We start from the raw sequence: 14,995 nt of genomic DNA, 5'->3' as shown, positions 1-14,995 counted from the left end.
AGAAAGAAAGAAAGGAAGGAAGGAAGGAAGGAAGGAAGGAAGGAAGAAAGAAAGAAAGAAAAAGAAAAATGAATTTCTTGCTCAGACCTAGTTCTCCAACTTGGAAAAAGGAGTTGAGAGAAATGGGGAGGTAAGATGTGAAGGGTAGGAGGTGGATAGACTGGGCTGGGTCCTTGGGATTCCATCCCCATGGACAAAAGTAGAGATTTGCAGCTCACCCACCCTGACATCATCTTTCCTTTGTCGGCAGAGAGAACCTTCAACTGGGCTGAACTCTGGGAAGTCAAGGGTTAAAATCAGGTGCTTCAAAGTGAAAGCGGTTGTGCAAAAGCAGCCCCTCCCTCCCTAGCTAACTCACACGCCCCCACTGCCACTCCTCGGGAGCGGATTCTGCCTCGACCTGACCCATCTTGGGGAAGAAGACGCAGCAGAGAAGCGCGGCAGCTGGAAGCCGCCTGGTTTCTCACTCGCCGCGGCTCATGCCAGTCCCCCTCCTACCTGCCCAGACGTCATCTCTCCAAACAGGTAAGAACTTTTCCCCAGCACTTCCAGCCCCCAAATATATACTGAGGCGCGCATACCACCCTCTCCGCACATGCACACACGACATGTCTTTCCTCCCATCCTTATCTTGCCCCCCAAGTTCGTGGGATCTGGTCCCCGCCTGAGACGGAAGCTCTGTATCCCGCCTTCCTCACAGACACACACACTCTAACTCAATAGACCCAAGCCCTTCCCAGTCCTCCAACCCCCTCTTCCAAAGAGGAAACGGAGACTCCTGCCCGGTATATGACATGGTTTTGTAAGGGATCAGCTTGCCAGCCCTGGCTGGCAGCCCGCTAGGAGCTCAGGACTGGGGAACCAGAATCTTCGCCCCCTCCATGTGGCTGGTTGCTAGTTGACACCTTGGAAGGGTTCCAGGTGGGCACTGGGGAGTGACTACTGGGCCCAGCCAAGGGCGAAGGGAGGCTGACCTATCTCCTACAAGGAGGCTCCTGGAATCTTCCCAGCACCTCTGACTCCAAACAGAGCTACTTGGTTCCAAGAGAAGAGGGAAGGGAGGGCTGAGGTAACTAAGGGAGTGAACGACAGCACCTCCAATCCTACCCTGAAAAGTATCCTAGATTAGGAACATGATAGTTGGAGAGATGGGAACAGGTATGGGAGATGGAGATTGTTGGGGTGTCACTGTTGGGGTGACCTTTTCTGTCTCAATTTCTATATAGAAAACATCCTTATTTGTCTGGAAGGCAAGATGAGGGATTGATACTTTGCTCTTTACCCAAAAGGAGCTGGGACTAATGGGGAACTCTATCTCTTAACCTCCAGAGGGGAAGACACCAGGTCCTCTGGTGGGGGCCCTAAACGAGTGCTGAAAAGGAGCCAAGGGTTCTGGATTGATATCCAATCTGTCAGGAAAATGGTTAAGACAAAGCAAGCTCTTGGGGTAGCTCCCTTGGGGAAAAGCAGCTGATTTCAATCACAAGTTGGCTTTGTGAGGTGCAACCTGACCACAGGCACAGCTAAAGCCATGGTCAACAGAGACCCAGACTGGCCCTCAGAGGAGGCAGGGCCAAGGAGGCTCAGTAAGGTCCCTCCTTTCTGTTCTAAGGTGACTAGAGTCCAGGGGCCAGTATTGGGGACACAAGTCTAGAATAGGGACCCAGTCAAACCCTAGCTCTGCCCAGGACCAGGGATGGGAAAATGTAGACTCAGGATAAAGGTTCATCCAAGCTAGCCTCCACCTCTATATCAACTCTGATGTCACACATCCCACCAGATCTTTCATCTGCTCAGAAAGCAAGAAGGAAACAAGCATTTATTAAGCACCACAATCTCATTTGATCCTCTCCACAATCCTGAGACAAAGGTACTGTGATTATCCTCATTTGATAACTGAGGAAATTCAGACAGAGATGAAGTGTGACTTGCTCAGCGTTACCCATCTAGTCAGTGTCTGCGGTCAAATTTGAATTCGGGTCTTCCTGACTCTAAGGCTAGCACTCTATGCCACAGAGCTGCCAGAAACCATTCATCTATCCTAGGATTCCTGTGACCCATCCAGAGACCTACCTCAGCTCCCAAGCTCAACCCCCCTGAAGGAATGATGTCTCCTTGGCCTCTTGTTCTGAGCTGAGGCCTTATGCTCCCTATTCTCCCTATCACAGCCGTAGGGCCAGAACTGTGATGTGGATGGGGGTGGGAGAAGTGGGGGGGGGCACTTTCCTTGCTCTTCTTCCCTTTCCTCTTCCTCTTCTCAGAATACATAGTGCCTGTGGGCCTGAACATCATTACTCAGGGTCTCTTTCACCAGTAGCCACAAGTCTGAATCCCCTTCCCAGTGGATTTTCCCCTCTTGTACCAGTGCTTAGAGAGTCTTCTCCTCCCCTCCTTGGGCTCAATACCAACACATCCTCATAGGGCTTCCTAATTTCTAAAACACCTCCCCATCCATTCTTTTATTTCATCCTAAAATAGCTCTGGGAGGTACCCAGAGTCAGGAATATCACCCCTATTTTACAGAGGAAAGAAACTAAAACCCAGAGGACAATCATAGGTTCATAGAATTCCAGGAATCTTAAAGATCATCTAATCCAACACTTTCATTTTATAGATGTAGAAAGTGAGACTCCCCTCCCCTTCCCTCCCCTCCCCTCCCCGTACTTAGGGCCAGAATCCAAATCTCTTCACTCCAAGGCCAGAACCACCAGTTGGATTACATGACTCCTGACGTCTTTTCCAGCCCTTCAGTTTTGGGATTCTATCAGATCACAGTGAAACACAGAATCCCAGAGGTGAAAGGCTCTGATTGTAGAGTTTATCTAATCCAACCTGAGCCAGAATCTACTCATTTACTTACTTGGGCTCAGCTCCAACAATAGAAGGTAAGGAGAAGAGAGACAGAGAAAGAGAGATAGTCCTCAGTAAGGAGACTTAAAAGTGAAGTGATCTGGGGTTTGGGAGATGTAATGGAGCAGAGAACTTTGTTTTGCTGGACATTAAACATGGCTCTAGCAACATATTTAATCAAATAGCAAAACCAGCAGTACTCAAAAATACAGAGCTATTAGTGACCACATGGAGGAAGAGGTTTGTGAACTTGGGTCTGTGGGCTTTTGGGGGTGGGGGCCATCTCCTAACCTCCCAGTCCCATTTCTGTAGCTTATAAAATCCATGCCAACTCAGACCCACCAGACCAGGATAGGTGGCCTACAGAGGGGAGTAGTAGCCTTGAGTACTTCCTGGTAACCGGGGTGTGGGGGAAAGTCCATGGGGCGGGCTTTGGTTCCAACTATGTTTGGTTAGGGAGGGACCAGACTTTGGAATGGGCCTGGGCTGCCCTAGCAGCCCCTTTGCCATGGGATAGGACCTTTTTCTTGATTCAAAGGAGGAGGGTCATTGCACCCTGGTGACCTTAGAATGAGAGGCAGTGCCTCAGGGTGGTTGGAAAACTGACTTCACAGACAGAACCTGGGTTCAAGTCCCATTTCTGACCCAAACTGACTGTTTCACCCTAGGCAAATCACTTAAACTCTCAGTTCTGCCCCCACCCCCCAACTCTCTAAGACTTTAAGTTATAGGCAAGTGCTAGGACTTCTTACCTAGGAATTCTCTGTACCAGGTAGCTAGACAGGTTTTTTCTGAAAAACCAATTCTAAATCAAATCAAAGGCAAGTTTGGGCCTTAGTCTTCCTATGGGGACTGCTCTAGCTCCTGTTTGGATCAGACTCCTTCTGGACTATAATGGTCAATTAATTGGGTTTAAAGATAGAAGAGATCTCTAAGAATTAGTCCAATACCCCTCCCTGGGACCATTGTGGGGGAAGGGAGGAGAATGAAAAGTATTTATTAAGCACCTATGATGTGCTAAGTACTTTTTCAATATTATCTCATTTGATCCTCACAACTATGAGAGGTGTTATATATTATCTGCATTTTATAGCTCAGAAAACTGAAGCAAACAAAGGTTAAGGGACTTGCCCAAAGTCACACAGCCAGTAAATGTTTGAGGATGGATTTGAACTCAAGCCTTCTCAACTCCGGGCCCAACATTCTATCCCACTGCACCACTTAGGTACCAACACCTTATAGAGAGGATAACATATCAGCTCAGCAAAAGAAAGAATGAGAGGCAGTGCCTCAGGGTGGTTGGAAAACTGACTTCACAGACAGAACCTGGGTTCAAGTCCCATTTCTGACCCAAACTGACTGTTTCACCCTAGGCAAATCATTAACCTCTCAGTCCTGCCCCCACCCCCCAACTCTCTAAGACTTTAAGTTATAGGCAAGTGCTAGGACTTCTTACCTAGGAGTTCTTTGTACCAGATAGCTAGACAGATGGAGATAGGGCATTGATTTAGTGTTTGCTATGTGCCAGGCATGGTGATGTGTGTGTGTGTGTGTGTGTGTGTGAATACTTGAAGGATTTCTGTTTTCCTTGCTATGGGCATCCCCTCCACAGGTAGAGATAGCAGCCCCTCCATATCTTAGCAGATAGCTTCATGACCCAAGTTAATCACCTAGAAAGCACCACTATGATGCTAAAACATAAAACTCAGAGAGACTGATCTTCAGACCATAGACACAGAGTCCATCCCCAGGTCAATACTCCAAGCTTTTTCAGCTTCCAATTAGAGCTGTCCAATAATGGAAGGGGTTAACTCAACAGGTAGAGAATTTCGCCCCACTCAAAGTGTTCAAGCAGAGACCTAAGAAGATTGTTTGGGAAGATGGGACTTATTTGACTTTAATGGCCTTTCCGACTTTGGGGTTTTCTTATTTTGGCCTCTGTAAAAGGCTGGAGAATTTGGAGGGCCAAGATTAATTACTGGGTTGTTTTTCCTCACTCTTGACAGATCTAGACAATGGTATTTAATGAGAGGTGTTGTGGTATAGTAAAAAGAAGACTGAATTTGGAGTCAAAAGACCTGGGTTCACATCTCTAGCTCTGCTACTTACTAACTTGGTGTCCTTAAGTGAGTCATTTTGCTTCACTGGGCCTCAGGTTCTCCATCTGTAAAGTGAAGAAGTTAGACTTCTTCCTAGCTCAATCCAATGATCCTATGGCCAGCTCCAGGACCCTGGAGGCCTGCCCACTCTAAAGGCCCAACCTCTCAGATTCATTCCTGGGTTCCTGGATTCTGGTCAGACTTGTTTGGCTGTGAGATAAGAGCTAGAGAGCCCGCCCTGTGGAGGCTGGTCTGGACTGGCTGTCCCTGGGCCAGCTGGGTCAGCTAGGAGTGAATAAACCTTTTGCTTAACTTCCTCCTCTGGTTCTTGCCTCTAATTGCCCTCAGCACCAATAACCTCTGGGGGGTAGGAAGTCTTTTGGATTCTAGCCCCTGGCTCTCCCTGATTCATGACTTCCCCCAAAAGGACCTGCTCCTTACAGGTAGGCCACTTCCTGCACTCTACTGGCCATATAGTCTAACCGTCTGCAAGCAACTTTTGCTAACCCTAACTCCATCCTCCTCTGACCAGGTAGTCCCAGTCAGGCTCAAAGGTAATGTAGTGCAGTGGGAAAGAGAAAAAAGATGAGGGATGAAGCCAGCTAAGGAGTTGTTTGGGCAAGCCATTTCCCATCTTGGGGTCTCCATTTCCTCTCTAAAGTGTGTGTAGGTGGGGGGGGGGGGGGGGGGGGGGGCGGTGCGGCAGGGCAGGGGGATTTTCTGGAATACCATCACACCATAATTAAGAGTGACATACATTATCATTTCATCACATTATAATTAAGAATGACACATATTATTGTTGCTTATAATTGTTCCTGTTTCTAGAACACATGAAGATTTGTTTATAGTAAACTTTCCCCACCACAGTAAGTCAACAAACATTTATTACTCACCCACTATGAGCTGGCACTATGCTAAGCAATGAGCCATACATAGAAGGGTAAAAGGCCCAACCCTGCCCTCAAGGAGCTCATGATCCTGTGTGAGAGGAAGAGAAAGTCTTTACCTTGGACCAGAACCAGTGATTTCATTGGTAGAAGGAAAATTCCCAGTGAGAAAACTCCCTCTGCCAATGTAGAGCTATACCTGCTTATGAGGTTGTCTGAGAGAGTTGCCTAAGAGGCCAAGATGTAATTAAATGACTTCACAAAGTGACAAAATACGCATGTGTCCGTGAAGGGATTTAAATCCAGCTCTTTCTAACTCAGTGGCCTGCTATCTCCTGGGCCAAGCTGCTTGCCCTAGTACAAGTATCATTGTCCCTGTTTTACAGATGAGGAAACTGAGGCTCAGAGAGGGACAGTGAACTGATCAGACAGCTTAGTGGAAGAGGCATTATTGGGCAATCATAATGGAGTCAAAAAAGCACTGGTCTTGGAACAGGGTTCAGCTCTCGGCTCTCATGGACTGACTGGATGATCTTTGACAAATCTTTTGCCCTTTGTGGGCCTGCATTTTTACATCTATAAAATGGGGAGAATTTCTTCCTTTCTGGGCTTCAGTTTTCACATCCACAAATTGGAAAAAAATTTCCTTGTTCCTTATTATTGTCAGGATAACACAGGAAATTGTTAAAGCAAAATGAGTTCTTTCCATTTCTTTATTAAGTGGCTCCCGTATAGCAGCTAAAGCTCAGAGAAGGGAATGGAGTAGTGAGGGAGGGCCTTCTGGGGGCCAAAAAGTGAATGGAATTTCATGGGATCATAGATTTCTAAAGACCATCTAGTCCGCTTCCTTCAGAACCAAGGCCTTCAAAGGAAAGAGTAATTGAGCCAAATTAGTGACCTAATTAGTAATAGCAGAGTTAATAAGAATACAAGATCAATGGGCTTTTTTCCCCTTACACTTTTTCTGCTAACTGCCCCAAGCATAGATGATTCCCACATTAGTTAACCTTAGGGGGCATTGTTGAGAGGTGGGGAGAGTCAGGGATCCTAAGCTATTTCCCCTCAATGTTTCCTCTCCATTGTATTCCTCCCTCTCTTCTTCCCCTCAGCTTTCGACTTCCAACCAGCTGCCTCCTTTCCCTCTTCCCTCTCCCTCTGCCTCTCTAAGGCAGGCAGAGAAAGCCAGGCTTTGTCCCTTTCCACCATACCTCTCCCCACTTCCCCACCCCAAGAAGGTTTAGCCCAGGAAAGCAGTCAGCTTTTTTGCCTCAGGGCATTAGGGGACTAGCAGCAATTGGGTTTACCAGAAAGGTATTTACCTTGACTGGGGGAAAAAAATGAAAAATACTTTTCTTCTATAACTAAGCAAATGTCTCACCCTTCAGAAATGAAAAACCTATAACATCCTAAGATGATAACTCTAGAGCTGGAAGGGACCTCAAAGGCCATCTAGTCCAAGTCCATCATTCTACTGTACAAATGAGGAAACTGAGGCCCTTTGAAACTGAGTTGTCCCAAGGGGTACTGGCATTAAGGGTCAGTCAGTGCTGTGTGTCACATCTGTAATATCACATTTATTCCGTTATATGGAAGAATTTCATTGGATCGTATATTTAAAGCTGAGAAGGATCTTAGAAACTATTTAATCTAACAACATCATTATACTTGTGAGAAAACAGACTCTGGCTGTGACTTGCCCAAAGTCATAGTATCATAGGCAAGATTAGAACCAGTTCTATCTGACTCCAAATCCAGCGTGGTGGCCCATGGCCTCCTAACCATTCAGGATGTCCAATAGTGGAATTGGCCACCTAGAAAAATAACAAGTTTCTTGTCCCTAGAAGTGTCCAGGAAGAAGACTACCTATTCTAAATGTAGTAAGGGGCAGGGGAAGATCTGCTTCTATAATTCCTACAAGTATTTAAAGTCATCTTGCTAGGTGCTAAGAATAAAACAACAAATGAAATAGCCCCTGCGCTCAAAGATCTTACATTCTATCCAGAAAAACTATATGTAGATGATAAAAAAAAATTGAACTCAAAATATATACAAAGTAATTTCAGGGAAGGGCAGCTAGGTGCCCCAGTGGATAGAACACTTAGACTTGGAATCAGGAAGACTCATCTTCATAAGTTCACAAAGGCCTAAGACTCTTACTAGCTGTCTGAGCCTGGGCAAGTCATCTATCCCTGTTTGCCTTAGTTTCCTCACCTGTAAAATGACTTGGAGAAGGAAATGGCAAACCACTCTAGTATCTCTGCCAAGAAAACTCCAAATGGGGTCATGAAGTGTCAGGCATGACTGAAACGATTGGACAGCAAAAATTTCTGGGGAAAGGGACCCAGGTCTGATATAAAAGAGAGTTTGTTAACAGAATAGGGACTTCATAGGGCACAAAGGAATGACAGAGTAGAGTAGGCCAGGAGTGTGAAAGGGATAGGGAGCAGTGATTGGGGAGCAGAGCTTAAAAATTGCCATTCTGAATGGAGGCCTTGAGGAAGAGACTTCAGTGATGAGTTCTGGATGCTGACTGGATTACCAATCCCTAATTAATAGGTGGGGTTGAACTAGATTGCCTTTGAGGTCCCTCCCACTTTTGTTTTACCAAAGAAGAAAGAAACCAGGGAAGTGAGAGGAAAGGGCTAGCTACATTTATGTCCAGGAGACAGTTGGCCCCAAGACTTTGCCTCAAATGTTAATTCAGCTCAACACTTCTGTCCTCACCCTTTGTTCTGTGAAAACTAGAAAGTCCTTCCCCTCCTCCCACTACCAATATGCTCCAGGAACTAGGGCTCAGGCAAAACAGCTAAATAATAAGGAATGTTCCAAGCCTTGTGGTCAGTCAGCTATCATGGTTAAGTGCCTACCACTGTGCTAAGTGCTAGGCATACAAAGAAAGGTAAAAACAAAAAATACCCAGTCTCTGTTGTCATGGAGCTCACTGTGTCATGCAGGTGACAAAAGGCAAACAGCTATGTAGAAACACATATGCAGGATACATTGGGGGAATCTCAGAGGGAAGGCACCAAGATTAAAGGGGATGGAGGAAGCCTTCTTACAGAAGGTGGGATGTGAAGGAAGCCAGGGAAGCCCACAGGAGGCAGAACATTCCAGGCATGGGGAACAACCAGTAAAAAGGCTGAGTGGGGAGATGGAGTGTCCTGTGTGAGGAATAAGGAGAACAGCATCATTGAATTGCACAGAATGTAGAGGGGGGAATTACTTAAGAAGATTGGAAAGGTAGGAAAGAGCTGAGGCGGCTAGGTGGCAAGTAAAAGCGCCGGCCCGGAGTCAGGAGGACCTGAGTTGGGTTCCAGCCTCAGACACACCAAAAAAAAAAAAAAAAAACTAGCCGTGTAATCTTGGGCAAATTGCTTAATCCCAACTGCCCTCCAAAGGGGGAAAAAAAGAAAGGAAAGAGCCAGGGTATGAAGGGCTTTCCAAGCCAAACAGAGAATTTTATATTTGATCCTAGAGGTAATAGGAAGCCATCAGAGTTTATTGAACGGAGGAGAGGGGATTGATATGGTCAGACTTGGATTTTAAGAAGACCAATTTGAAAGATGAGTGGAGGATGGATTAGAGTGGGGAAGGACTTGGGGTAAAGGGATGGACCAGCATATTCAGTGAGGAATGAGAGAGAACAACCAATTGATACAGGATTAAGAGGAGAAAGAAATTACAGGGGGCCAGAGTGCCTTCTGGGAGTTGGAAAGGACCTTAGGGGCATGTAGTCTAACCACCACCAACCCCAAGTATAAATCTTCTCAATGGCATTTCCAACAAGTGGTCATCTGGTTTTCATGTGAAGTTCTTCAGTGACGAGCAGCTCACTAACACTCCAGGGAGCCCATTCCATTTGGAAAAGTTCTCATTGTTAGGGAGTTTTTCTTTATTATCAGCCCACTTGGGTCCTGGTTCTGCCTTCTGAGACCTAGCAAAGTGAGTAAAAGCACTCTTCCTGCAGAGGGCAGGATGGTATAGTATAAAGAAAGTGCAGGAGGAAACATGAAACCTGGTTTCAATCTTGGCTATGTCACTAACTGCATTAACCTCTCTGTCAACTTCTCCGTCTGTAAAATAGAAATAATAATACTTGAACTATTTACTTCCCTAGGTGGTTGAGAAGAAAGTCCTACAGAAACATTCACAATGATTTTTTTTTTTAGTAAGAGCTGAATGGAATTTTTTTGTTGCTGTTTTATTGATTCCCAATAATTCCTCACCCACCCACAACATAACCCTCTTTTGTAACAAAGAGATACAATAAACACCAACCAAATCTGTTGGGACTCCATTCCCCAACATGCCTTCTCCAATTCCAGATAAAGAAAAAGGGTCAAACAAAACTAAGAAACTAAGTTCTATATGTTTGCTGATAGCTTACACTTCTTTCAAAAATCATTTGTTCATATCCTTTTCCCACTTAATCTATTGGGAAATGGCTCTTGGTCTTATTTATTTGTGATAATTCCTTGTAAATTTTGTAAATTAAACTTTTATCAGATATGTTTGATGCAAAGAATTTTCCTGATGTCTAGCTACTCTTATACTCTAGTTGTATTTGTTTCATTTATGTGAAAAAATTTTTAATGTTATAATAATAATAGCTAACATATAGCATTTATGTGCCAGGTACTGTCCTAAGTGCTTTGCAATTATTATCTCTTTTAAGCCTCACAGCAACCCTGGGAGGTTGGTGCTAATATTATCCCCATTTTACAGATGAGGAAACTGAGGCAAACAGAATAAGTGATTTGCCCAGGGTCATACAACTAATAAGTGTCTGAGGCCAGATTTGAACTTAAGTCTTCTGGACTCCCAGCCTAGCCCTCTATCTGATTCAGTTTTAAGGGTACAGGGACCTAAATACACTGAGGCTCAGGGTGGAGGTATCTGGAAAGAATTCACAGACTCAAGCAGTTTTCTCATAAGGTGACAAAAAGTTTGTCATAATACTAATAAAGGGGGGCAGAATTCCTTTGCACAACTGAAAACCTAATAGGACTGATGCTAAATAAAGCTTATATAGAAAAGATAGCAATGAATTGTATGGCAAGTATGCTAATTAGGAGGTGGTATACAGTTTCTGTATCTTGGGCACTGGAGTCATTCACTACTGGCATGGAGTGGGGAAAGACCTTCTAAGGGGTCTATACGTCCATACATCTACATCTGTAACAAGATAGCCTTGGGAGTATATTGTACACATATTGTATACAGTAACTGTGGACATCAGTACATAATAGTTTTGATAGTACAAGGTAATCCTGTTCATAAAAGAGAAATTCTACAGAGGTCGGCTTGTTCCTGTAGCAGAGAGAGATAGTTTGCTTCACTGTGGCCGCTCATGAGTTATTGCCAGAGACAGAGTCTTTGGACTGGAGAGAAATATGGCCCTAGGGCTGAGGTCTGAGCACAAGCATCCCCATCATATCCACTGTACCACGTAGTTGCCCTCAAAACTGAAAGTGTCTCCTTTTTCCCCATGAATTCATCTATCCATTTTTTGTTTAAGAATTTTCCCCAGAGGGAAGACTAGGTGGCGCAGTGAATAAAGCATTGTCCCTGGAGTCAGGAGGACCTGAGTTCAAATTTGGCCTCCTACTTACTAACCATGTGACCTTGGACAAGTCACTTAACCCCAATTGCCCTGCCTTCCCCCTTCCAAAAAGCAAAAAAAAAAAAAAAATTCCCCAGAGCCATATATCTGAAAGGCAATTTCTTCCATTTCCTTCTCATCTTGAAATGATGTGATCTTTTATATTTAGGTCAGGTATCTATTTGGAGGTTATTATGGTATGTTGTTTAAGATGCTGCCAAAACCAATTTTCTGCCAAACTGATTTCCAGGTTCCTCATTGGGTCTTATCAAATAGCATTGGTCCTCTATGTTCATTTCCTTCTAAATTTTGCTTCATCTAATCTGTTTCCCTAATTCAATTCAGTAAACATCTATTAAACATTTTCTGTGCCAGGCACTGTGCTATCCAACTGCCCTGGGACAATGTAGTTTGCATTTATGATTTCTTGAACTATAATTCTGAAAAACCAGGCTTTATTAAAACTCATTGTGATTTAAATGAAGTTACTTGACTATGCCTTGAAACCTAAATCACTCTGGCTTTCACTGATTGTCCAATAATAGGTTCCAGCCCATTGCTGGTGGCTCTGGATAAATGTAAATAACAGTTGTTTCTATTCTATTCATTGATTCTGCTATGAAAGCAAACTAGGCTATCTTTTGGCTCAATTCTAACCTAGCCTTTTATTACTGAAGGGGCACTGCCTCAGACAAACCAAGATCTTGGAAAGACCTTAGCTTAAAAAGGCCAGGGTTTCCTACTGCATCAGGGGCCAGTTGTCCTGATTATGTGTCTTGGTCACTGGACTCAGACATCTCTGGAGGAGAGAGTGAGACTGGTGACTTTGAACAGCCCTGCCTCACTTAAATCCAATTCACTTCCAAGTCAAGACATCCCCCTCCTGATGTCATTGGTCTTCTTCAAGAAGGCAGGGAATTTATTGTAATAGTCCAAGAAAGAAGTAATCTTTCTGAATGATTCTCAATGAGGGTGGTGACTAAGGGAGTAGAGGTGAGTAGAGAAGATGAATGTGATTGCTCTGCTTTTCTATATTTTTAATCAGTACCATATTATTTTGATGTCTACCACTTTGTGCTAATATTTGAAAACATTAAACATGACTTCCCAAATTCTTCTCTCCTCCACCCACGTCCGTAGGGTTTCAAGGTTCATCACTAGTCTGGGAAGGTATCCAGGAGGAGATGGGTCTTGAGCTGGTCCTTGAAGGAACCGGATCACCCAAACCAGACCTAACTCTGAGGGGATTTTTCACTGTGGTAATCAAAACAGGATGTTGGTGTTGGTCAATTCAGATGACTTAACCTTAACATTGCAGAAACCTAGCCAGGGATTCTTTTCATGGGTGGCATAGTCTAGATGGCTGCTGAAATGCCTTATAACTCAAATGCTGTGATTTGACTTCAGCTAGGGAGAGGGCTTACAGGGAAGGCGTCAGGAAACTGACCCAGGGACATGAATCCTGGGTCAGCCTTTGTGAATCTCCTAAGAAATAATATTGTTGGAAATAGTAACAGCTGAGATTTATATAGCCCTTCTACCAACATTATTTCACTTTTTTCCCTCAGCAGCCTTTCTGAGGGAGGTAATGCAACTATTATTTTAATCTCCATTCTTTGGGGAAATGGAGCCCTAAAGTGATGAGGTGATTTGCCCAGAGTCAAGACTCAAACAGGGTCTTCTCACTCCATATCCAGTCTTGGTACCACTGTACCACCCTGTAGTTGCAAGGCATGAATGCCATAGCTAACTCCATGGAGATCATCATGGTAATAGGAACTTGCCAAAATAGAATTCTTTATACTTTCCCAAACCCTTTCCCTTTCATTCTCTTCTGTGATCTTCCCAATGCTCCCTGGGGAGGGAGGGAAGCAAAACATCATTTCTGCCCTTCTACAAAAGACAAAACCATATGATACTGTGGGAAAAGGTCTGGACAGCCAGGAGATCTTGGTTTGGTTCATTTATTCTGCAAGCATTTACTAAGTGTAGTCACTGAGCTAGACCTTGGGAATACAAAGACAAAAACGAAATGGTCCCTGTCCTCAAGGAATTTACATTCTATTGGAATGAAAAGTAAATGCACAGTTAAATAGAAAGAAAATATTTGCAAAATAATTGGGGGAGGTGGTGCCACTGTAGACTGGGGGGGAATCAGGATAAGCTTCATGTAGAAGGTAGCCCTTGAGCTGAGCCTTGAAGGAAGCTGGGGATCCTGGGTGGATTTGAACAGAGGGCAGTGCAGGGCTTTGCCCCCACCCCCAAACCTGTGAGTCAGGGAACACATGTGCAAAGCCACCCGGGGAGGGGGGACATCATGGCAAACAGCAAGTTGACTAGATTGTCTGAAACATAGAACATGGAACACCCAAAAGAGGAAAGTGTGCAGTAAGCCTAGAAAGGAGAGCTGGTGCCGGATGGTTAAGGGGCTTTAAATGGCAAATAAAAGTGCTTATTTTCATCTAAAGACAATAGAGAGCTGTTGGAGGAGAGAAGAGACAGGGTCAGTTCTGTACTTGAGGATTTGGCAGCTGGAGGGAAAGACTTGAGGCTATCAAGTCAATCCAAAGGCTATTGCTATAATCCAGATGAAAGTTTATAAAATGATGTTTTGAGGTGTTGTTGAAGTCAAACTGCAAAGACTTGGCTATGTTTTGGATATGAAGATTAAGGGGGAGAGAGAAGGGAGATACAAAGATGATTCTGAGATTACAAGTCTGAACCAAGAAGACTGGAAATATGGGAAGGAGGGGGGTGTCCTTCACAGGATTAAGGAAGTCAGGAGAAGAGAAGAGTGGGGGGATGGGAAGGGGCAAAAGATAATGAGTTTTGGATAGTTTGAGCCAACTTGGAAACCTGGGTTCAAGTCCCATTTCTGACACTTGCTAGTTGTGTGATCCTGGGCAAGTCACTTATGATCTAGGAAACTCCCTAAGACTATCTGCAGAAAAAGTAATGACCTGAATTGTTAGAGGGACTTCCTTCACCCATGATTTCTCTGTACCAGTGAGATCATATGTCCAGTCCCTCTCCCTAGGGGACATGCACTTGGAAATGTCTATGAGACACTTGGTGATGCAGAGCCTTGAGTTGGAGCCATAGTAGAGGAAGAGAAGATGCCAGGGGAGAGAGACATAGATGATACTAATGAGAGGGTGAATGAGACAGCATAGCCAGACTAGTAAGAGTAAAACCAGGAGAGAATAGTACCATGAAATCTCAGGGAGAAGAGAGTATCCAGAAGGAGAGTTTAGTTACCAGGTACCTATAGGTGAACTTATCCTGGGAAGGGCATCTTGTTCCATCAAGTAAAATGATACTTTTAAAGAGAAATGAGGACAAAAAAGTTATCCACATTTGACTCTATCTTAGGCTCTCTTTTCTTCTCACTCTGCCCCCTTTTTCTTGGTAAGCTCATTAATTCTCCTATGGATTCAATTATCATCTTTAAGCCAATCTATATGTAAGGTACTGGCTGCCTCTCTGAGCTACCATTCTGACCTGCTAGTGTGTGTGTGTGTGTGTGTGTGTGTGTGTGTGTGTGTGTGTGTGTG

The 14,995-nt window shown here is 44.4% G+C and overlaps 1 protein-coding gene across 1 annotated transcript in view; it reads left to right on the top strand.

The window, feature by feature from the left end:
* Window positions 1-378: 378 nt before the first annotated feature.
* Window positions 379-14,995, top strand: part of TJP3 (tight junction protein 3) — a 52,837-nt gene continuing 38,220 nt past the window's right edge. The window contains exon 1 of the mRNA XM_069086844.1: window positions 379-525. The gene's annotated coding sequence lies outside the window, so the exon portion shown is untranslated. The remainder of the gene's footprint in view (window positions 526-14,995) is intronic.

The sequence above is a fragment of the Petaurus breviceps genome, unplaced genomic scaffold, assembly GCF_028583685.1.
Source record: "Petaurus breviceps papuanus isolate PSGF00001 unplaced genomic scaffold, PetGlider_PUasm1.0 180, whole genome shotgun sequence".
NCBI lineage: Eukaryota > Metazoa > Chordata > Mammalia > Diprotodontia > Petauridae > Petaurus > Petaurus breviceps.
This window is presented reverse-complemented; position numbering and strand designations above follow the sequence as displayed.